We start from the raw sequence: 25,517 nt of genomic DNA, 5'->3' as shown, positions 1-25,517 counted from the left end.
AGTGGAGCCCCTATCCACATCGACAGGTCTGCAGTGGAGCACCTATCCACATCGACGGGTCTGCAGTGGAGCCCCTATCATCGACGGGTTTGCAGTGAAGCACCTATCCACATCGACAGGTCTGCAGTGGAGCACCTATCCACATCGACGGGTCTGCAGTGGAGCACCTATCCACATCGAGAGGTCTGCAGTGGAGCACCTATCCACATCGACGGGTCTGCAGTGGAGCCCCTATCATCGACGGGTTTGCAGTGGAGCACCTATCCACATCAACGGGGCTGCAGTGGAGCACCTATCCACATCGACAGGTCTGCATTTGAGCACCTATCCACATCGACGGACTGCAGTGGAGCGCCTATCCACATCGACGGACTGCAGTGGAGCCCCTATTCACATCGACGGGGCTGCAGTGGAGCCCCTATCCACATCGACGGGGCTGCAGTGGAGCACCTATCCACATCGACGGGTCTGCAGTGGAGCACCTATCCACATCGACAGGTCTGCATTTGAGCACCTATCCACATCGAAGGACTGCAGTGGAGCGCCTATCCACATCGACGGGGCTGCAGTGGAGCCCCTATCCACATCGACGGGTCTGCAGTGGAGCACCTATCCACATCGACGGGGCTGCAGTGGAGTACCTATCCACATCGACGGGTCTGCATTTGAGCACCTATCCACATCGACGGACTGCAGTGGAGCGCCTATCCACATCGACGGGGCTGCAGTGGAGCCCCTATCCACATCGACAGGTCTGCATTTGAGCACCTATCCACATCGACGGGGCTGTAGTGAAGCCCCTATCCACATCGACAGGGCTGCAGTGAAGCCCCTATCCACATCGACGGGGCTGTAGTGAAGCCCCTATCCACATCGACATTGCTGTAGTGAAGCCCCTATCCACATCAACGGGGCTGCAGTGGAGCCCCTATCCACATCGACGGGTCTGCAGTGGAGCCCCTATCCACATCGACGGGGCTGCAGTGGAGCCCCTATCCACATCGACGGGGCTGCAGTGGAGCGCCTATCCACATCGACGGGTCTGCAGAGGAGCGCCTATCCACATCGACGGGTCTGCAGTGGAGCGCCTATCCACATCGACGGGGCTGCAGTGGAGCCCCTACCCACATCGACGGGGCTGCAATGGAGCCCCTATCCACATCGACGGGTCTGCAGTGGAGCACCTATCCACATCGACGGGTCTGCAGTGAAGCCCCTATCCACATCGACGGGTCTGCAGTGGTATCCACATCGACGGGTCTGCAGTGGAGCCCCTATCCACATCGACGGGTCTGCAGTGGTATCCACATCGACGGGTCTGCAGTGGAGCCCCTATCATCGACGGGTTTGCAGTGGAGCACCTATCCACATCGACAGGTCTGCAGGGAAGCCCCTATCCACATCGACGGGTCTGCAGTGGTATCCACATCAACGGGTCTGCAGTGGAGCCCCTATCATCGACGGGTTTGCAGTGGAGCACCTATCCACATCGATAGGTCTGCAGTGGAGCGCCTATCCACATCGACAGATCTGCAGTGGAGCGCCTATCCACATCGACGGGTCTGCAGTGAAGCCCCTATCCACATCGACTGGTCTGCAGTGGAGCCCCTATCCACATCGACGGGTCTGCAGTGGAGCCCCTATCATCGACGGGTTTGCAGTGAAGCACCTATCCACATCGAGAGGTCTGCAGTGGAGCACCTATCCACATCGACGGGTCTGCAGTGGAGCCCCTATCATCGACGGGTTTGCAGTGGAGCACCTATCCACATCAACGGGGCTGCAGTGGAGCACCTATCCACATCGACAGGTCTGCATTTGAGCACCTATCCACATCGACGGACTGCAGTGGAGCGCCTATCCACATCGACGGACTGCAGTGGAGCCCCTATTCACATCGACGGGGCTGCAGAGGAGCCCCTATCCACATCGACGGGGCTGCAGTGGAGCACCTATCCACATCGACGGGTCTGCAGTGGAGCACCTATCCACATCGACGGACTGCAGTGGAGCCCCTATCCACATCGACGGGGCTGCAGTGGAGCCCCTATCCACATCGACAGGTCTGCAGTGGAGCACCTATCCACATCGACGGGTCTGCAGTGGAGCCCCTATCATCGACGGGTTTGCAGTGAAGCACCTATCCACATCGACAGGTCTGCAGTGGAGCACCTATCCACATCGACGGGTCTGCAGTGGAGCCCCTATAATCGACGGGTTTGCAGTGAAGCACCTATCCACATCGAGAGGTCTGCAGTGGAGCACCTATCCACATCGACGGGTCTGCATTGGAGCCCATATCATCGACGGGTTTGCAGTGGAGCACCTATCCACATCAACGGGGCTGCAGTGGAGCACCTATCCACATCGACAGGTCTGCATTTGAGCACCTATCCACATCGACGGACTGCAGTGGAGCGCCTATCCACATCGACGGACTGCAGTGGAGCCCCTATCCACATCGACGGGGCTGCAGTGGAGCACCTATCCACATCGACGGGTCTGCAGTGGAGCACCTATCCACATCGACGGACTGCAGTGGAGCACCTATCCACATCGACGGGGCTGCATTGGAGCCCCTATCCACATCGACGGGGCTGCAGTGGAGCCCCTATCCACATCGACGGGTCTGCAGTGGAGCACCTATCCACATAGACATGTCTGCAGTGGAGCCCCTATCATCGACGGGTTTGCAGTGAAGCACCTATCCACATCAACGGGGCTGCAGTGGAGCACCTATCCACATCGACAGGTCTGCATTTGAGCACCTATCCACATCGACGGACTGCAGTGGAGCCCCTATCCACATCGACGGGGCTGCAGTGGAGCCCCTATCCACATCGACGGGTCTGCAGTGGTATCCACATCGACGGGTCTGCAGTGGAGCCCCTATCATCGACGGGTTTGCAGTGGAGCACCTATCCACATCGACAGGTCTGCAGTGGAGCGCTTATCCACATCGACGGGTCTGCAGTGAAGCCCCTATCCACATCGACGGGTCTGCAGTGGTATCCACATCGACGGGTCTGCAGTGGAGCCCCTATCCACATCGACGGGTCTGCAGTGGTATCCACATCGACGGGTCTGCAGTGGAGCGCCTATCCACATCGACGGGTCTGCAGTGAAGCCCCTATCCACATCGACGGACTGCAGTGGAGCGCCTATCCACATCGACGGGTCTGCAGTGGAGCCCCTATCATCGACGGGTTTTCAGTGGAGCCCCTGTCCACATCGACGGGTCTGCAGTGGAGCGCCTATCCACATCGACAGGTCTGCAGTGGAGCACCTATCCACATCGACGGGTTTGCAGTGGAGCCCCTATCCACATCGATGGGTCTGCAGTGGAGCCCCTATCATCGACGGGTTTGCAGTGAAGCACCTATCCACATCGACGGGTCTGCAGTGGAGCACCTATCCACATCGACGGGTCTGCAGTGGAGCCCCTATCATCGACGGGTTTGCAGTGGAGCACCTATCCACATCAACGGGGCTGCAGTGGAGCACCTATCCACATCGACAGGTCTGCATTTGAGCACCTATCCACATCGACGGACTGCAGTGGAGCGCCTATCCACATCGACGGACTGCAGTGGAGCCCCTATCCACATCGACGGGGCTGCAGTGGAGCCCCTATCCACATCGACGGGGCTGCAGTGAAGCACCTATCCACATCGACGGGTCTGCAGTGGAGCACCTATCCACATCGACGGACTGCAGTGGAGCACCTATCCACATCGACGGGGCTGCAGTGGAGCCCCTATCCACATCGACGGGGCTGCAGTGGAGCCCCTATCCACATCGACGGGGCTGCAGTGGAGCACCTATCCACATCGACGGGGCTGCAGTGGAGCACCTATCCACATCGACAGGTCTGCATTTGAGCACCTATCCACATCGACGGACTGCAGTGGAGCGCCTATCCAAATCGACGGGGCTGCAGTGGAGCCCCTATCCACATCGACAGGTCTGCATTTGAGCACCTATCCACATCGACGGGGCTGTAGTGAAGCCCCTATCCACATCGACAGGGCTGCAGTGAAGCCCCTATCCACATCGACGGGGCTGTAGTGAAGCCCCTATCCACATCGACAGGGCTGTAGTGAAGCCCCTATCCAAATCAACGGGGCTGCAGTGGAGCCCCTATCCACATCGACGGGTCTGCAGTGGAGCCCCTATCCACATCGACGGGTCTGCAGTGGAGCCCCTATCATCGACGGGTTTGCAGTGGAGCACCTATCCACATCAACGGGGCTGCAGTGGAGCACCTATCCACATCGACAGGTCTGCATTTGAGCACCTATCCACATCGACGGACTGCAGTGGAGCGCCTATCCACATCGACGGACTGCAGTGGAGCCCCTATCCACATCGACGGGGCTGCAGTGGAGCCCCTATCCACATCGACGGGGCTGCAGTGGAGCACCTATCCACATCGACGGGTCTGCAGTGGAGCACCTATCCACATCGACGGACTGCAGTGGAGCACCTATCCACATCGACGGGGCTGCAGTGGAGCCCCTATCCACATCGACGGGGCTGCAGTGGAGCCCCTATCCACATCGACGGGGCTGCAGTGGAGCACCTATCCACATCGACGGACTGCAGTGGAGCGCCTATCCACATCGACGGGGCTGCAGTGGAGCCCCTATCCACATCGACGGGTCTGCAGTGGAGCACCTATCCACATCGACGGGGCTGCAGTGGAGCACCTATCCACATCGACAGGTCTGCATTTGAGCACCTATCCACATCGACGGACTGCAGTGGAGCGCCTATCCACATCGACGGGGCTGCAGTGGAGCCCCTATCCACATCGACAGGTCTGCATTTGAGCACCTATCCACATCGACGGGGCTGTAGTGAAGCCCCTATCCACATCGACAGGGCTGTAGTGAAGCCCCTATCCAAATCAACGGGGCTGCAGTGGAGCCCCTATCCACATCGACGGGTCTGCAGTGGAGCCCCTATCCACATCGACGGGGCTGCAGTGGAGCCCCTATCCACATCGACGGGGCTGCAGTGGAGCGCCTATCCACATCGACGGGTCTGCAGAGGAGCGCCTATCCACATCGACGGGTCTGCAGTGGAGCGCCTATCCACATCGACGGGGCTGCAGTGGAGCCCCTATCCACATCGACGGGGCTGCAGTGGAGCCCCTATCCACATCGACGGGTCTGCAGTGGAGCCCCTATCCACATCGACGGGTCTGCAGTGAAGCCCCTATCCACATCGACTGGTCTGCAGTGGAGCCCCTATCCACATCGACGGGTCTGCAGTGGAGCCCCTATCCACATCGACGGGTCTGCAGTGGTATCCACATCGACGGGTCTGCAGTGGAGCGCCTATCCACATCGACGGGTCTGCAGTGAAGCCCCTATCCACATCGACGGACTGCAGTGGAGCGCCTATCCACATCGACGGGTCTGCAGTGGAGCCCCTATCATCAACGGGTTTGCAGTGGAGCCCCTATCCACATCGACGGGTCTGCAGTGGAGCCCCTATCCACATCGACGGGTCTGCAGTGGAGCCCCTATCCACATCGACGGGTCTGCAGTGGAGCCCCTATCCACATCGACGGGGCTGCAGTGAAGCACCTATCCACATCGACGGACTGCAGTGGAGCGCCTATCCACATCGACAGGTCTGCAGTGGAGCACCTATCCACATCGACGGGTCTGCAGTGGAGCCCCTATCCACATCGACGGGGCTGCAGTGGAGCCCCTATCCACATCGACAGGTCTGCAGTGGAGCACCTATCCACATCGACGGGTCTGCAGTGGAGCCCCTATCATCGACGGGTTTGAAGTGAAGCACCTATCCACATCGACAGGTCTGCAGTGGAGCACCTATCCACATCGACGGGTCTGCAGTGGAGCACCTATCCACATTGAGAGGTCTGCAGTGGAGCACCTATCCACATCGACGGGTCTGCAGTGGAGCCCCTATCATCGACGGGTTTGCAGTGGAGCACCTATCCACATCAACGGGGCTGCAGTGGAGCGCCTATCCACATCGACGGACTGCAGTGGAGCCCCTATCCACATCGACGGGGCTGCAGTGGAGCCCCTATCCACATCGACGGGGCTGCAGTGGAGCACCTATCCACATCGACGGGTCTGCAGTGGAGCACCTATCCACATCGACGGACTGCAGTGGAGCACCTATCCACATCGACGGGGCTGCAGTGGAGCCCCTATCCACATCGACGGGGCTGCAGTGGAGCCCCTATCCACATCGACGGGGCTGCAGTGGAGCACCTATCCACATCGACGGACTGCAGTGGAGCGCCTATCCACATCGACGGGGCTGCAGTGGAGCCCCTATCCACATCGACGGGTCTGCAGTGGAGCACCTATCCACATCGACGGGGCTGCAGTGGAGCACCTATCCACATCGACAGGTCTGCATTTGAGCACCTATCCACATCGACGGACTGCAGTGGAGCGCCTATCCACATCGACGGGGCTGCAGTGGAGCCCCTATCCACATCGACAGGTCTGCATTTGAGCACCTATCCACATCGACGGGGCTGTAGTGAAGCCCCTATCCACATCGACAGGGCTGCAGTGGAGCCCCTATCCACATCGACGGGGCTGTAGTGAAGCCCCTATCCACATCGACAGGGCTGTAGTGAAGCCCCTATCCAAATCAACGGGGCTGCAGTGGAGCCCCTATCCACATCGACGGGTCTGCAGTGGAGCCCCTATCCACATCGACGGGGCTGCAGTGGAGCCCCTATCCACATCGACGGGGCTGCAGTGGAGCGCCTATCCACATCGACGGGTCTGCAGAGGAGCGCCTATCCACATCGACGGGTCTGCAGTGGAGCGCCTATCCACATCGACGGGGCTGCAGTGGAGCCCCTATCCACATCGACGGGGCTGCAGTGGAGCCCCTATCCACATCGACGGGTCTGCAGTGGAGCCCCTATCCACATCGACGGGTCTGCAGTGAAGCCCCTATCCACATCGACTGGTCTGCAGTGGAGCCCCTATCCACATCGACGGGTCTGCAGTGGAGCCCCTATCCACATCGACGGGTCTGCAGTGGTATCCACATCGACGGGTCTGCAGTGGAGCGCCTATCCACATCGACGGGTCTGCAGTGAAGCCCCTATCCACATCGACGGACTGCAGTGGAGCGCCTATCCACATCGACGGGTCTGCAGTGGAGCCCCTATCATCAACGGGTTTGCAGTGGAGCCCCTATCCACATCGACGGGTCTGCAGTGGAGCCCCTATCCACATCGACGGGTCTGCAGTGGAGCCCCTATCCACATCGACGGGTCTGCAGTGGAGCCCCTATCCACATCGACGGGGCTGCAGTGAAGCACCTATCCACATCGACGGACTGCAGTGGAGCGCCTATCCACATCGACAGGTCTGCAGTGGAGCACCTATCCACATCGACGGGTCTGCAGTGGAGCCCCTATCCACATCGACGGGGCTGCAGTGGAGCCCCTATCCACATCGACAGGTCTGCAGTGGAGCACCTATCCACATCGACGGGTCTGCAGTGGAGCCCCTATCATCGACGGGTTTGCAGTGAAGCACCTATCCACATCGACAGGTCTGCAGTGGAGCACCTATCCACATCGACGGGTCTGCAGTGGAGCACCTATCCACATCGAGAGGTCTGCAGTGGAGCACCTATCCACATCGACGGGTCTGCAGTGGAGCCCCTATCATCGACGGGTTTGCAGTGGAGCACCTATCCACATCAACGGGGCTGCAGTGGAGCACCTATCCACATCGACAGGTCTGCATTTGAGCACCTATCCACATCGACGGACTGCAGTGGAGCGCCTATCCACATCGACGGACTGCAGTGGAGCCCCTATTCACATCGACGGGGCTGCAGTGGAGCCCCTATCCACATCGACGGGGCTGCAGTGGAGCACCTATCCACATCGACGGGTCTGCAGTGGAGCACCTATCCACATCGACAGGTCTGCATTTGAGCACCTATCCACATCGAAGGACTGCAGTGGAGCGCCTATCCACATCGACGGGGCTGCAGTGGAGCCCCTATCCACATCGACGGGTCTGCAGTGGAGCACCTATCCACATCGACGGGGCTGCAGTGGAGTACCTATCCACATCGACGGGTCTGCATTTGAGCACCTATCCACATCGACGGACTGCAGTGGAGCGCCTATCCACATCGACGGGGCTGCAGTGGAGCCCCTATCCACATCGACAGGTCTGCATTTGAGCACCTATCCACATCGACGGGGCTGTAGTGAAGCCCCTATCCACATCGACAGGGCTGCAGTGAAGCCCCTATCCACATCGACGGGGCTGTAGTGAAGCCCCTATCCACATCGACATTGCTGTAGTGAAGCCCCTATCCACATCAACGGGGCTGCAGTGGAGCCCCTATCCACATCGACGGGTCTGCAGTGGAGCCCCTATCCACATCGACGGGGCTGCAGTGGAGCCCCTATCCACATCGACGGGGCTGCAGTGGAGCGCCTATCCACATCGACGGGTCTGCAGAGGAGCGCCTATCCACATCGACGGGTCTGCAGTGGAGCGCCTATCCACATCGACGGGGCTGCAGTGGAGCCCCTACCCACATCGACGGGGCTGCAATGGAGCCCCTATCCACATCGACGGGTCTGCAGTGGAGCACCTATCCACATCGACGGGTCTGCAGTGAAGCCCCTATCCACATCGACGGGTCTGCAGTGGTATCCACATCGACGGGTCTGCAGTGGAGCCCCTATCCACATCGACGGGTCTGCAGTGGTATCCACATCGACGGGTCTGCAGTGGAGCCCCTATCATCGACGGGTTTGCAGTGGAGCACCTATCCACATCGACAGGTCTGCAGGGAAGCCCCTATCCACATCGACGGGTCTGCAGTGGTATCCACATCAACGGGTCTGCAGTGGTATCCACATCAACGGGTCTGCAGTGGAGCCCCTATCATCGACGGGTTTGCAGTGGAGCACCTATCCACATCGATAGGTCTGCAGTGGAGCGCCTATCCACATCGACAGATCTGCAGTGGAGCGCCTATCCACATCGACGGGTCTGCAGTGAAGCCCCTATCCACATCGACTGGTCTGCAGTGGAGCCCCTATCCACATCGACGGGTCTGCAGTGGAGCCCCTATCATCGACGGGTTTGCAGTGAAGCACCTATCCACATCGAGAGGTCTGCAGTGGAGCACCTATCCACATCGACGGGTCTGCAGTGGAGCCCCTATCATCGACGGGTTTGCAGTGGAGCACCTATCCACATCAACGGGGCTGCAGTGGAGCACCTATCCACATCGACAGGTCTGCATTTGAGCACCTATCCACATCGACGGACTGCAGTGGAGCGCCTATCCACATCGACGGACTGCAGTGGAGCCCCTATTCACATCGACGGGGCTGCAGAGGAGCCCCTATCCACATCGACGGGGCTGCAGTGGAGCACCTATCCACATCGACGGGTCTGCAGTGGAGCACCTATCCACATCGACGGACTGCAGTGGAGCCCCTATCCACATCGACGGGGCTGCAGTGGAGCCCCTATCCACATCGACAGGTCTGCAGTGGAGCACCTATCCACATCGACGGGTCTGCAGTGGAGCCCCTATCATCGACGGGTTTGCAGTGAAGCACCTATCCACATCGACAGGTCTGCAGTGGAGCACCTATCCACATCGACGGGTCTGCAGTGGAGCCCCTATAATCGACGGGTTTGCAGTGAAGCACCTATCCACATCGAGAGGTCTGCAGTGGAGCACCTATCCACATCGACGGGTCTGCATTGGAGCCCATATCATCGACGGGTTTGCAGTGGAGCACCTATCCACATCAACGGGGCTGCAGTGGAGCACCTATCCACATCGACAGGTCTGCATTTGAGCACCTATCCACATCGACGGACTGCAGTGGAGCGCCTATCCACATCGACGGACTGCAGTGGAGCCCCTATTCACATCGACGGGGCTGCAGAGGAGCCCCTATCCACATCGACGGGGCTGCAGTGGAGCACCTATCCACATCGACGGGTCTGCAGTGGAGCACCTATCCACATCGACGGACTGCAGTGGAGCACCTATCCACATCGACGGGGCTGCATTGGAGCCCCTATCCACATCGACGGGGCTGCAGTGGAGCCCCTATCCACATCGACGGGTCTGCAGTGGAGCACCTATCCACATAGACATGTCTGCAGTGGAGCCCCTATCATCGACGGGTTTGCAGTGAAGCACCTATCCACATCAACGGGGCTGCAGTGGAGCACCTATCCACATCGACAGGTCTGCATTTGAGCACCTATCCACATCGACGGACTGCAGTGGAGCCCCTATCCACATCGACGGGGCTGCAGTGGAGCCCCTATCCACATCGACGGGTCTGCAGTGGTATCCACATCGACGGGTCTGCAGTGGAGCCCCTATCATCGACGGGTTTGCAGTGGAGCACCTATCCACATCGACAGGTCTGCAGTGGAGCGCTTATCCACATCGACGGGTCTGCAGTGAATCCCCTATCCACATCGACGGGTCTGCAGTGGTATCCACATCGACGGGTCTGCAGTGGAGCCCCTATCCACATCGACGGGTCTGCAGTGGTATCCACATCGACGGGTCTGCAGTGGAGCGCCTATCCACATCGACGGGTCTGCAGTGAAGCCCCTATCCACATCGACGGACTGCAGTGGAGCGCCTATCCACATCGACGGGTCTGCAGTGGAGCCCCTATCATCGACGGGTTTTCAGTGGAGCCCCTGTCCACATCGACGGGTCTGCAGTGGAGCGCCTATCCACATCGACAGGTCTGCAGTGGAGCACCTATCCACATCGACGGGTTTGCAGTGGAGCCCCTATCCACATCGATGGGTCTGCAGTGGAGCCCCTATCATCGACGGGTTTGCAGTGAAGCACCTATCCACATCGACGGGTCTGCAGTGGAGCACCTATCCACATCGACGGGTCTGCAGTGGAGCCCCTATCATCGACGGGTTTGCAGTGGAGCACCTATCCACATCAACGGGGCTGCAGTGGAGCACCTATCCACATCGACAGGTCTGCATTTGAGCACCTATCCACATCGACGGACTGCAGTGGAGCGCCTATCCACATCGACGGACTGCAGTGGAGCCCCTATCCACATCGACGGGGCTGCAGTGGAGCCCCTATCCACATCGACGGGGCTGCAGTGAAGCACCTATCCACATCGACGGGTCTGCAGTGGAGCACCTATCCACATCGACGGACTGCAGTGGAGCACCTATCCACATCGACGGGGCTGCAGTGGAGCCCCTATCCACATCGACGGGGCTGCAGTGGAGCCCCTATCCACATCGACGGGGCTGCAGTGGAGCACCTATCCAAATCGACGGGGCTGCAGTGGAGCACCTATCCACATCGACAGGTCTGCATTTGAGCACCTATCCACATCGACGGACTGCAGTGGAGCGCCTATCCAAATCGACGGGGCTGTAGTGGAGCCCCTATCCACATCGACAGGTCTGCATTTGAGCACCTATCCACATCGACGGGGCTGTAGTGAAGCCCCTATCCACATCGACAGGGCTGCAGTGAAGCCCCTATCCACATCGACGGGGCTGTAGTGAAGCCCCTATCCACATCGACAGGGCTGTAGTGAAGCCCCTATCCAAATCAACGGGGCTGCAGTGGAGCCCCTATCCACATCGACGGGTCTGCAGTGGAGCCCCTATCCACATCGACGGGTCTGCAGTGGAGCCCCTATCATCGACGGGTTTGCAGTGGAGCACCTATCCACATCAACGGGGCTGCAGTGGAGCACCTATCCACATCGACAGGTCTGCATTTGAGCACCTATCCACATCGACGGACTGCAGTGGAGCGCCTATCCACATCGACGGACTGCAGTGGAGCCCCTATCCACATCGACGGGGCTGCAGTGGAGCCCCTATCCACATCGACGGGGCTGCAGTGGAGCACCTATCCACATCGACGGGTCTGCAGTGGAGCACCTATCCACATCGACGGACTGCAGTGGAGCACCTATCCACATCGACGGGGCTGCAGTGGAGCCCCTATCCACATCGACGGGGCTGCAGTGGAGCCCCTATCCACATCGACGGGGCTGCAGTGGAGCACCTATCCACATCGACGGACTGCAGTGGAGCGCCTATCCACATCGACGGGGCTGCAGTGGAGCCCCTATCCACATCGACGGGTCTGCAGTGGAGCACCTATCCACATCGACGGGGCTGCAGTGGAGCACCTATCCACATCGACAGGTCTGCATTTGAGCACCTATCCACATCGACGGACTGCAGTGGAGCGCCTATCCACATCGACGGGGCTGCAGTGGAGCCCCTATCCACATCGACAGGTCTGCATTTGAGCACCTATCCACATCGACGGGGCTGTAGTGAAGCCCCTATCCACATCGACAGGGCTGCAGTGGAGCCCCTATCCACATCGACGGGGCTGTAGTGAAGCCCCTATCCACATCGACAGGGCTGTAGTGAAGCCCCTATCCAAATCAACGGGGCTGCAGTGGAGCCCCTATCCACATCGACGGGTCTGCAGTGGAGCCCCTATCCACATCGACGGGGCTGCAGTGGAGCCCCTATCCACATTGACTGGGGCTGCAGTGGAGCGCCTATCCACATCGACGGGTCTGCAGAGGAGCGCCTATCCACATCGACGGGTCTGCAGTGGAGCGCCTATCCACATCGACGGGGCTGCAGTGGAGCCCCTATCCACATCGACGGGGCTGCAGTGGAGCCCCTATCCACATCGACGGGTCTGCAGTGGAGCCCCTATCCACATCGACGGGTCTGCAGTGAAGCCCCTATCCACATCGACTGGTCTGCAGTGGAGCCCCTATCCACATCGACGGGTCTGCAGTGGAGCCCCTATCCACATCGACGGGTCTGCAGTGGTATCCACATCGACGGGTCTGCAGTGGAGCGCCTATCCACATCGACGGGTCTGCAGTGAAGCCCCTATCCACATCGACGGACTGCAGTGGAGCGCCTATCCACATCGACGGGTCTGCAGTGGAGCCCCTATCATCAACGGGTTTGCAGTGGAGCCCCTATCCACATCGACGGGTCTGCAGTGGAGCCCCTATCCACATCGACGGGTCTGCAGTGGAGCCCCTATCCACATCGACGGGTCTGCAGTGGAGCCCCTATCCACATCGACGGGGCTGCAGTGAAGCACCTATCCACATCGACGGACTGCAGTGGAGCGCCTATCCACATCGACAGGTCTGCAGTGGAGCACCTATCCACATCGACGGGTCTGCAGTGGAGCCCCTATCCACATCGACGGGGCTGCAGTGGAGCCCCTATCCACATCGACAGGTCTGCAGTGGAGCACCTATCCACATCGACGGGTCTGCAGTGGAGCCCCTATCATCGACGGGTTTGCAGTGAAGCACCTATCCACATCGACAGGTCTGCAGTGGAGCACCTATCCACATCGACGGGTCTGCAGTGGAGCACCTATCCACATCGAGAGGTCTGCAGTGGAGCACCTATCCACATCGACGGGTCTGCAGTGGAGCCCCTATCATCGACGGGTTTGCAGTGGAGCACCTATCCACATCAACGGGGCTGCAGTGGAGCACCTATCCACATCGACAGGTCTGCATTTGAGCACCTATCCACATCGACGGACTGCAGTGGAGCGCCTATCCACATCGACGGACTGCAGTGGAGCCCCTATTCACATCGACGGGGCTGCAGTGGAGCCCCTATCCACATCGACGGGGCTGCAGTGGAGCACCTATCCACATCGACGGGTCTGCAGTGGAGCACCTATCCACATCGACAGGTCTGCATTTGAGCACCTATCCACATCGAAGGACTGCAGTGGAGCGCCTATCCACATCGACGGGGCTGCAGTGGAGCCCCTATCCACATCGACGGGTCTGCAGTGGAGCACCTATCCACATCGACGGGGCTGCAGTGGAGTACCTATCCACATCGACGGGTCTGCATTTGAGCACCTATCCACATCGACGGACTGCAGTGGAGCGCCTATCCACATCGACGGGGCTGCAGTGGAGCCCCTATCCACATCGACAGGTCTGCATTTGAGCACCTATCCACATCGACGGGGCTGTAGTGAAGCCCCTATCCACATCGACAGGGCTGCAGTGAAGCCCCTATCCACATCGACGGGGCTGTAGTGAAGCCCCTATCCACATCGACATTGCTGTAGTGAAGCCCCTATCCACATCAACGGGGCTGCAGTGGAGCCCCTATCCACATCGACGGGTCTGCAGTGGAGCCCCTATCCACATCGACGGGGCTGCAGTGGAGCCCCTATCCACATCGACGGGGCTGCAGTGGAGCGCCTATCCACATCGACGGGTCTGCAGAGGAGCGCCTATCCACATCGACGGGTCTGCAGTGGAGCGCCTATCCACATCGACGGGGCTGCAGTGGAGCCCCTACCCACATCGACGGGGCTGCAATGGAGCCCCTATCCACATCGACGGGTCTGCAGTGGAGCACCTATCCACATCGACGGGTCTGCAGTGAAGCCCCTATCCACATCGACGGGTCTGCAGTGGTATCCACATCGACGGGTCTGCAGTGGAGCCCCTATCCACATCGACGGGTCTGCAGTGGTATCCACATCGACGGGTCTGCAGTGGAGCCCCTATCATCGACGGGTTTGCAGTGGAGCACCTATCCACATCGACAGGTCTGCAGGGAAGCCCCTATCCACATCGACGGGTCTGCAGTGGTATCCACATCAACGGGTCTGCAGTGGAGCCCCTATCATCGACGGGTTTGCAGTGGAGCACCTATCCACATCGATAGGTCTGCAGTGGAGCGCCTATCCACATCGACAGATCTGCAGTGGAGCGCCTATCCACATCGACGGGTCTGCAGTGAAGCCCCTATCCACATCGACTGGTCTGCAGTGGAGCCCCTATCCACATCGACGGGTCTGCAGTGGAGCCCCTATCATCGACGGGTTTGCAGTGAAGCACCTATCCACATCGAGAGGTCTGCAGTGGAGCACCTATCCACATCGACGGGTCTGCAGTGGAGCCCCTATCATCGACGGGTTTGCAGTGGAGCACCTATCCACATCAACGGGGCTGCAGTGGAGCACCTATCCACATCGACAGGTCTGCATTTGAGCACCTATCCACATCGACGGACTGCAGTGGAGCGCCTATCCACATCGACGGACTGCAGTGGAGCCCCTATTCACATCGACGGGGCTGCAGAGGAGCCCCTATCCACATCGACGGGGCTGCAGTGGAGCACCTATCCACATCGACGGGTCTGCAGTGGAGCACCTATCCACATCGACGGACTGCAGTGGAGCCCCTATCCACATCGACGGGGCTGCAGTGGAGCCCCTATCCACATCGACAGGTCTGCAGTGGAGCACCTATCCACATCGACGGGTCTGCAGTGGAGCCCCTATCATCGACGGGTTTGCAGTGAAGCACCTATCCACATCGACAGGTCTGCAGTGGAGCACCTATCCACATCGACGGGTCTGCAGTGGAGCCCCTATCATCGACGGGTTTGCAGTGAAGCACCTATCCACATCGACAGGTCTGCAGTGGAGCACCTATCCACATCGACGGGTCTGCAGTGGAGCCCCTATAATCGACGGGTTTGCAGTGAAGCACCTATCCACATCGAGAGGTCTGCAGTGGAGCACCTATCCACATCGACGGGTCTGCAGTGGAGCCCCTATAATCGACGGGTTTGCAGTGAAGCACCTATCCACATCGAGAGGTCTGCAGTGGAGCACCTATCCACATCGACGGGTCTGCATTGGAGCCCATATCATCGACGGGTTTGCAGTGGAGCACCTATCCACATCAACAGGGCTGCAGTGGAGCACCTATCCACATCGACAGGTCTGCATTTGAGCACCTATCCACATCGACGGACTGCAGTGGAGCGCCTATCCACATCGACGGACTGCAGTGGAGTCCCTATCCACATCGACGGGGCTGCAGTGGAGCCCCTATCCACATCGACGGGGCTGCAGTGGAGCACCTATCCACATCGACGGGTCTGCAGTGGAGCACCTATCCACATCGACGGACTGCAGTGGAGCACCTATCCACATCGACGGGGCTGCATTGGAGCCCCTATCCACATCGACGGGGCTGCAGTGGAGCCCCTATCCACATCGACGGGTCTGCAGTGGAGCACCTATCCACATAGACATGTCTGCAGTGGAGCCCCTATCATCGACGGGTTTGCAGTGAAGCACCTATCCACATCAACGGGGCTGCAGTGGAGCACCTATCCACATCGACGGGTCTGCATTTGAGCACCTATCCACATCGACGGACTGCAGTGGAGCCCCTATCCACATCGACGGGGCTGCAGTGGAGCCCCTATCCACATCGACGGGGCTGCAGTGGAGCACCTATCCACATCGACGGGTCTGCAGTGGAGCACCTATCCACATCGACGGTCTACAGTGGAGCACCTATCCACATCGACGGGGCTGCAGTGGAGCCCCTATCCACATCGACGGGGCTGCAGTGGAGCCCCTATCCACATCGACGGGGCTGCAGTGGAGCACCTATCCACATCGACGGACTGCAGTGGAGCGCCTATCCACATCGACGGGGCTGCAGTGGAGCACCTATCCACATCGACGGGTCTGCAGTGGAGCAACTATCCACATCGACAGGTTTGCATTTGAGCACCTATCCACATCGACGGACTGCAGTGGAGCGCCTATCCACATCGACGGGGCTGCAGTGGAGCCCCTATCCACATCGACAGGTCTGCATTTGAGCACCGATCCACATCGACGGGGCTGTAGTGAAGCCCCTATCCACATCGACAGTGCTGCAGTGAAGCCCCTATCCACATCGACGGGGCTGCAGTGGAGCCCCTATCCACATCGACGGGTCTGCAGTGGAGCACCTATCCACATCGACGGGTCTGCAGTGAAGCCCCTATCCACATCGACGGGTCTGCAGTGGTATCCACATCGACGGGTCTGCAGTGGAGCCCCTATCCACATCGACGGGTCTGCAGTGGTATCCACATCGACGGGTCTGCAGTGGAGCCCCTATCATCGACGGGTTTGCAGTGGAGCACCTATCCACATCGACAGGTCTGCAGTGAAGCCCCTATCCACATCGACGGGTCTGCAGTGGTATCCACATCGACGGGTCTGCAGTGGAGCCCCTATCATCGACGGGTTTGCAGTGGAGCACCTATCCACATCGACAGGTCTGCAGTGGAGCGCCTATCCACATCGACAGGTCTGCAGTGGAGCGCCTATCCACATCGACGGGTCTGCAGTGAAGCCCCTATCCACATCGACGGGTCTGCAGTGGAGCCCCTATCCACATCGACGGGTCTGCAGTGGAGCCCCTATCCACATCGACGGGGCTGCAGTGAAGCACCTATCCACATCGACGGACTGCAGTGGAGCGCCTATCCACATCGACAGGTCTGCAGTGGAGCACCTATCCACATCGACGGGTCTGCAGTGGAGCCCCTATCCACATCGACGGGGCTGCAGTGGAGCCCCTATCCACATCGACAGGGCTGCAGTGGAGCCCCTATCCACATCGACGGGGCTGCAGTGGAGCCCCTATCCACATCGACGGGGCTGCAGTGGAGCACCTATCCACATCGACGGGTCTGCAGTGGAGCACCTATCCACATCGACAGGTCTGCAGTGGAGCCCCTATCATCGACGGGTTTGCAGTGAAGCACCTATCCACATCGACAGGTCTGCAGTGGAGCACCTATCCACATCGACGGGTCTGCAGTGGAGCCCCTATCATCGACGGGTTTGCAGTGGAGCACCTATCCACATCAACGGGGCTGCAGTGGAGCACCTATCCACATCGACAGGTCTGCATTTGAGCACCTATCCACATCGACGGACTGCAGTGGAGCGCCTATCCACATCGACGGACTGCAGTGGAGCCCCTATTCACATCGACGGGGCTGCAGTGGAGCCCCTATCCACATCGACGGGGCTGCAGTGGAGCCCCTATCCACATCGACAGGTCTGCAGTGGAGCACCTATCCACATCGACGGGTCTGCAGTGGAGCCCCTATCATCGACGGGTTTGCAGTGAAGCACCTATCCACATCGACAGGTCTGCAGTGGAGCACCTATCCACATCGACGGGTCTGCAGTGGAGCCCCTATAATCGACGGGTTTGCAATGAAGCACCTATCCACATCGAGAGGTCTGCAGTGGAGCACCTATCCACATCGACGGGTCTGCATTGGAGCCCATATCATCGACGGGTTTGCAGTGGAGTACCTATCCACATCAACGGGGCTGCAGTGGAGCACCTATCCACATCGACAGGTCTGCATTTGAGCACCTATCCACATCGACGGACTGCAGTGGAGCGCCTATCCACATCGACGGACTACAGTGGAGTCCCTATCCACATCGACGGGGCTGCAGTGGAGCCCCTATCCACATCGACGGGGCTGCAGTGGAGCACCTATCCACATCGACGGGTCTGCAGTGGAGCACCTATCCACATCGACGGACTGCAGTGGAGCACCTATCCACATCGACGGGGCTGCATTGGAGCCCCTATCCACATCGACGGGGCTGCAGTGGAGCCCCTATCCACATCGACGGGTCTGCAGTGGAGCACCTATCCACATAGACATGTCTGCAGTGGAGCCCCTATCATCGACGGGTTTGCAGTGAAGCACCTATCCACATCAACGGGGCTGCAGTGGAGCACCTATCCACATCGACAGGTCTGCATTTGAGCACCTATCCACATCGACGGACTGCAGTGGAGCCCCTATCCACATCGACGGGGCTGCAGTGGAGCCCCTATCCACATCGACGGGGCTGCAGTGGAGCACCTATCCACATCGACGGGTCTGCAGTGGAGCACCTATCCACATCGACGGTCTGCAGTGGAGCACCTATCCACATCGACGGGGCTGCAGTGGAGCCCCTATCCACATCGACGGGGCTGCAGTGGAGCCCCTATCCACATCGACGGGGCTGCAGTGGAGCACCTATCCACATCGACGGACTGCAGTGGAGCGCCTATCCACATCGACGGGGCTGCAGTGGAGCACCTATCCACATCGACGGGTCTGCAGTGGAGCAACTATCCACATCGACAGGTTTGCATTTGAGCACCTATCCACATCGACGGACTGCAGTGGAGCGCCTATCCACATCGACGGGGCTGCAGTGGAGCCCCTATCCACATCGACAGGTCTGCATTTGAGCACCTATCCACATCGACGGGGCTGTAGTGAAGCCCCTATCCACATCGACAGTGCTGCAGTGAAGCCCCTATCCACATCGACGGGGCTGCAGTGGAGCCCCTATCCACATCGACGGGTCTGCAGTGGAGCACCTATCCACATCGACGGGTCTGCAGTGAAGCCCCTATCCACATCGACGGGTCTGCAGTGGTATCCACATCGACGGGTCTGCAGTGGAGCCCCTATCCACATCGACGGGTCTGCAGTGGTATCCACATCGACGGGTCTGCAGTGGAGCCCCTATCATCGACGGGTTTGCAGTGGAGCACCTATCCACATCGACAGGTCTGCAGTGAAGCCCCTATCCACATCGACGGGTCTGCAGTGGTATCCACATCGACGGGTCTGCAGTGAAGCCCCTATCCACATCGACGGGTTTGCAGTGGAGCACCTATCCACATCGACAGGTCTGCAGTGGAGCGCCTATCCACATCGACAGGTCTGCAGTGGAGCGCCTATCCACATCGACGGGTCTGCAGTGAAGCCCCTATCCACATCGACGGGTCTGCAGTGGAGCCCCTATCCACATCGACGGGTCTGCAGTGGAGCCCCTATCCACATCGACGGGTCTGCAATGGTATCCACATCGACGGGTCTGCAGTGGAGCGCCTATCCACATCGACGGGTCTGCAGTGGAGCCCCTATCCACACCGACGGGTCTGCAGTGGAGCCCCTATCCACATCGACGGGGCTGCAGTGAAGCACCTATCCACATCGACGGGTCTGCAGTGGAGCCCCTATCATCGACGGGTTTGCAGTGAAGCACCTATCCACATCGACAGGTCTGCAGTGGAGCACCTATCCACATCGACAGGTCTGCATTTGAGCACCTATCCACATCGACGGACTGCAGTGGAGCGCCTATCCACATCGACGGGGCTGCAGTGGAGCCCCTATCCACATCGACAGGTCTGCATTTGAGCACCTATCCACATCGACGGGGCTGTAGTGAAGCCCCTATCCACATCGACAGGGCTGCAGTGAAGCCCCTATCCACATCGACGGGGCTGTAGTGAAGCCCCTATCCACATCGACGGGTCTGCAGTGGAGCCCCTATCCACATCGACAGGCCTGCAGTGGTATCCACATCGACGGGTCTGCAGTGGAGCGCCTATCCACATCGACGGGTCTGCAGTGGAGCCCCTATCCACATCGACGGGTCTGCAGTGGAGCCCCTATCCACATCGACGGGGCTGCAGTGAAGCACCTATCCACATCGACGGGTCTGCAGTGGAGCCCCTATCATCGACGGGTTTGCAGTGGAGCACCTATCCACATCGACGGGGCTGCAGTGGAGCGCCTATCCACATCGACGGGTCTGCAGAGGAGCGCCTATCCACATCGACGGGTCTGCAGTGGAGCGCCTATCCACATCGACGGGGCTGCAGTGGAGCCCCTATCCACATCGACGGGGCTGCAGTGGAGCCCCTATCCACATCGACGGGTCTGCAGTGGAGCACCTATCCACATCGACGGGTCTGCAGTGAAGCCCCTATCCACATCGACGGGTCTGCAGTGGTATCCACATCGACGGGTCTGCAGTGGAGCCCCTATCCACATCGACGGGTCTGCAGTGGTATCCACATCGACGGGTCTGCAGTGGAGCCCCTATCATCGACGGGTTTGCAGTGGAGCACCTATCCACATCGACAGGTCTGCAGTGAAGCCCCTATCCACATCGACGGGTCTGCAGTGGTATCCACATCGACGGGTCTGCAGTGGAGCCCCTATCATCGACGGGTTTGCAGTGGAGCACCTATCCACATCGACAGGTCTGCAGTGGAGCGCCTATCCACATCGACAGGTGTGCAGTGGAGCGCCTATCCACATCGACGGGTCTGCAGTGAAGCCCCTATCCACATCGACGGGTCTGCAGTGGAGCCCCTATCCACATCGACGGGTCTGCAGTGGAGCCCCTATCCACATCGACGGGTCTGCAGTGGTATCCACATCGACGGGTCTGCAGTGGAGCGCCTATCCACATCGACGGGTCTGCAGTGAAGCCCCTATCCACATCGACGGACTGCAGTGGAGCGCCTATCCACATCGACGGGTCTGCAGTGGAGCCCCTATCATCGACGGGTTTGCAGTGGAGCACCTATCCACATCAACGGGGCTGCAGTGGAGCACCTATCCACATCGACAGGTCTGCATTTGAGCACCTATCCACATCGACGGACTGCAGTGGAGCGCCTATCCACATCGACGGACTGCAGTGGAGCCCCTATTCACATCGACGGGGCTGCAGTGGAGCCCCTATCCACATCGACGGGGCTGCAGTGGAGCCCCTATCCACATCGACAGGTCTGCAGTGGAGCACCTATCCACATCGACGGGTCTGCAGTGGAGCCCCTATCATCGACGGGTTTGCAGTGAAGCACCTATCCACATCGACAGGTCTGCAGTGGAGCACCTATCCACATCGACGGGTCTGCAGTGGAGCCCCTATAATCGACGGGTTTGCAATGAAGCACCTATCCACATCGAGAGGTCTGCAGTGGAGCACCTATCCACATCGACGGGTCTGCATTGGAGCCCATATCATCGACGGGTTTGCAGTGGAGTACCTATCCACATCAACGGGGCTGCAGTGGAGCACCTATCCACATCGACAGGTCTGCATTTGAGCACCTATCCACATCGACGGACTGCAGTGGAGCGCCTATCCACATCGACGGACTACAGTGGAGTCCCTATCCACATCGACGGGGCTGCAGTGGAGCCCCTATCCACATCGACGGGGCTGCAGTGGAGCACCTATCCACATCGACGGGTCTGCAGTGGAGCACCTATCCACATCGACGGACTGCAGTGGAGCACCTATCCACATCGACGGGGCTGCATTGGAGCCCCTATCCACATCGACGGGGCTGCAGTGGAGCCCCTATCCACATCGACGGGTCTGCAGTGGAGCACCTATCCACATAGACATGTCTGCAGTGGAGCCCCTATCATCGACGGGTTTGCAGTGAAGCACCTATCCACATCAACGGGGCTGCAGTGGAGCACCTATCCACATCGACAGGTCTGCATTTGAGCACCTATCCACATCGACGGACTGCAGTGGAGCCCCTATCCACATCGACGGGGCTGCAGTGGAGCCCCTATCCACATCGACGGGGCTGCAGTGGAGCACCTATCCACATCGACGGGTCTGCAGTGGAGCACCTATCCACATCGACGGTCTGCAGTGGAGCACCTATCCACATCGACGGGGCTGCAGTGGAGCCCCTATCCACATCGACGGGGCTGCAGTGGAGCCCCTATCCACATCGACGGGGCTGCAGTGGAGCACCTATCCACATTGACGGGGCTGCAGTGGAGCACCTATCCACATCGACGGGTCTGCAGTGGAGCAACTATCCACATCGACAGGTTTGCATTTGAGCACCTATCCACATCGACGGACTGCAGTGGAGCGCCTATCCACATCGACGGGGCTGCAGTGGAGCCCCTATCCACATCGACAGGTCTGCATTTGAGCACCTATCCACATCGACGGGGCTGTAGTGAAGCCCCTATCCACATCGACAGTGCTGCAGTGAAGCCCCTATCCACATCGACGGGGCTGCAGTGGAGCCCCTATCCACATCGACGGGTCTGCAGTGGAGCACCTATCCACATCGACGGGTCTGCAGTGAAGCCCCTATCCACATCGACGGGTCTGCAGTGGTATCCACATCGACGGGTCTGCAGTGGAGCCCCTATCCACATCGACGGGTCTGCAGTGGTATCCACATCGACGGGTCTGCAGTGGAGCCCCTATCATCGACGGGTTTGCAGTGGAGCACCTATCCACATCGACAGGTCTGCAGTGAAGCCCCTATCCACATCGACGGGTCTGCAGTGGTATCCACATCGACGGGTCTGCAGTGAAGCCCCTATCCACATCGACGGGTTTGCAGTGGAGCACCTATCCACATCGACAGGTCTGCAGTGGAGCGCCTATCCACATCGACAGGTCTGCAGTGGAGCGCCTATCCACATCGACGGGTCTGCAGTGAAGCCCCTATCCACATCGACGGGTCTGCAGTGGAGCCCCTATCCACATCGACGGGTCTGCAGTGGAGCCCCTATCCACATCGACGGGTCTGCAATGGTATCCACATCGACGGGTCTGCAGTGGAGCGCCTATCCACATCGACGGGTCTGCAGTGGAGCCCCTATCCACACCGACGGGTCTGCAGTGGAGCCCCTATCCACATCGACGGGGCTGCAGTGAAGCACCTATCCACATCGACGGGTCTGCAGTGGAGCCCCTATCATCGACGGGTTTGCAGTGAAGCACCTATCCACATCGACAGGTCTGCAGTGGAGCACCTATCCACATCGACAGGTCTGCATTTGAGCACCTATCCACATCGACGGACTGCAGTGGAGCGCCTATCCACATCGACGGGGCTGCAGTGGAGCCCCTATCCACATCGACAGGTCTGCATTTGAGCACCTATCCACATCGACGGGGCTGTAGTGAAGCCCCTATCCACATCGACAGGGCTGCAGTGAAGCCCCTATCCACATCGACGGGGCTGTAGTGAAGCCCCTATCCACATCGACGGGTCTGCAGTGGAGCCCCTATCCACATCGACAGGCCTGCAGTGGTATCCACATCGACGGGTCTGCAGTGGAGCGCCTATCCACATCGACGGGTCTGCAGTGGAGCCCCTATCCACATCGACGGGTCTGCAGTGGAGCCCCTATCCACATCGACGGGGCTGCAGTGAAGCACCTATCCACATCGACGGGTCTGCAGTGGAGCCCCTATCATCGACGGGTTTGCAGTGGAGCACCTATCCACATCGACGGGGCTGCAGTGGAGCGCCTATCCACATCGACGGGTCTGCAGAGGAGCGCCTATCCACATCGACGGGTCTGCAGTGGAGCGCCTATCCACATCAACGGGGCTGCAGTGGAGCCCCTATCCACATCGACGGGGCTGCAGTGGAGCCCCTATCCACATCGACGGGTCTGCAGTGGAGCACCTATCCACATCGACGGGTCTGCAGTGAAGCCCCTATCCACATCGACGGGTCTGCAGTGGTATCCACATCGACGGGTCTGCAGTGGAGCCCCTATCCACATCGACGGGTCTGCAGTGGTATCCACATCGACGGGTCTGCAGTGGAGCCCCTATCATCGACGGGTTTGCAGTGGAGCACCTATCCACATCGACAGGTCTGCAGTGAAGCCCCTATCCACATCGACGGGTCTGCAGTGGTATCCACATCGACGGGTCTGCAGTGGAGCCCCTATCATCGACGGGTTTGCAGTGGAGCACCTATCCACATCGACAGGTCTGCAGTGGAGCGCCTATCCACATCGACAGGTGTGCAGTGGAGCGCCTATCCACATCGACGGGTCTGCAGTGAAGCCCCTATCCACATCGACGGGTCTGCAGTGGAGCCCCTATCCACATCGACGGGTCTGCAGTGGAGCCCCTATCCACATCGACGGGTCTGCAGTGGTATCCACATCGACGGGTCTGCAGTGGAGCGCCTATCCACATCGACGGGTCTGCAGTGAAGCCCCTATCCACATCGACGGACTGCAGTGGAGCGCCTATCCACATCGACGGGTCTGCAGTGGAGCCCCTATCATCAACGGGTTTGCAGTGGAGCCCCTATCCACATCGACGGGTCTGCAGTGGAGCCCCTATCCACATCGACGGGTCTGCAGTGGAGCCCCTATCCACATCGACGGGTCTGCAGTGGAGCCCCTATCCACATCGACGGGGCTGCAGTGAAGCACCTATCCACATCGACGGACTGCAGTGGAGCGCCTATCCACATCGACAGGTCTGCAGTGGAGCACCTATCCACATCGACGGGTCTGCAGTGGAGCCCCTATCCACATCGACGGGGCTGCAGTGGAGCCCCTATCCACATCGACAGGTCTGCAGTGGAGCTCCTATCCACATCGACGGGTCTGCAGTGGAGCCCCTATCATCGACGGGTTTGCAGTGAAGCACCTATCCACATCGACAGGTCTGCAGTGGAGCACCTATCCACATCGACGGGTCTGCAGTGGAGCCCCTATCATCGACGGGTTTGCAGTGAAGCACCTATCCACATCGACAGGTCTGCAGTGGAGCACCTATCCACATCGACGGGTCTGCAGTGGAGCCCCTATCATCGACGGGTTTGCAGTGGAGCACCTATCCACATCAACGGGGCTGCAGTGGAGCACCTATCCACATCGACAGGTCTGCATTTGAGCACCTATCCACATCGACGGACTGCAGTGGAGCGCCTATCCACATCGACGGACTGCAGTGGAGCCCCTATCCACATC

This window comes from Salvelinus fontinalis, chromosome 27 (genome assembly GCF_029448725.1).
Source record: "Salvelinus fontinalis isolate EN_2023a chromosome 27, ASM2944872v1, whole genome shotgun sequence".
Lineage (NCBI taxonomy): Eukaryota > Metazoa > Chordata > Actinopteri > Salmoniformes > Salmonidae > Salvelinus > Salvelinus fontinalis.
The sequence above is the reverse complement of the archived record's forward strand: the minus strand, read 5'-3'. Positions refer to the sequence as shown.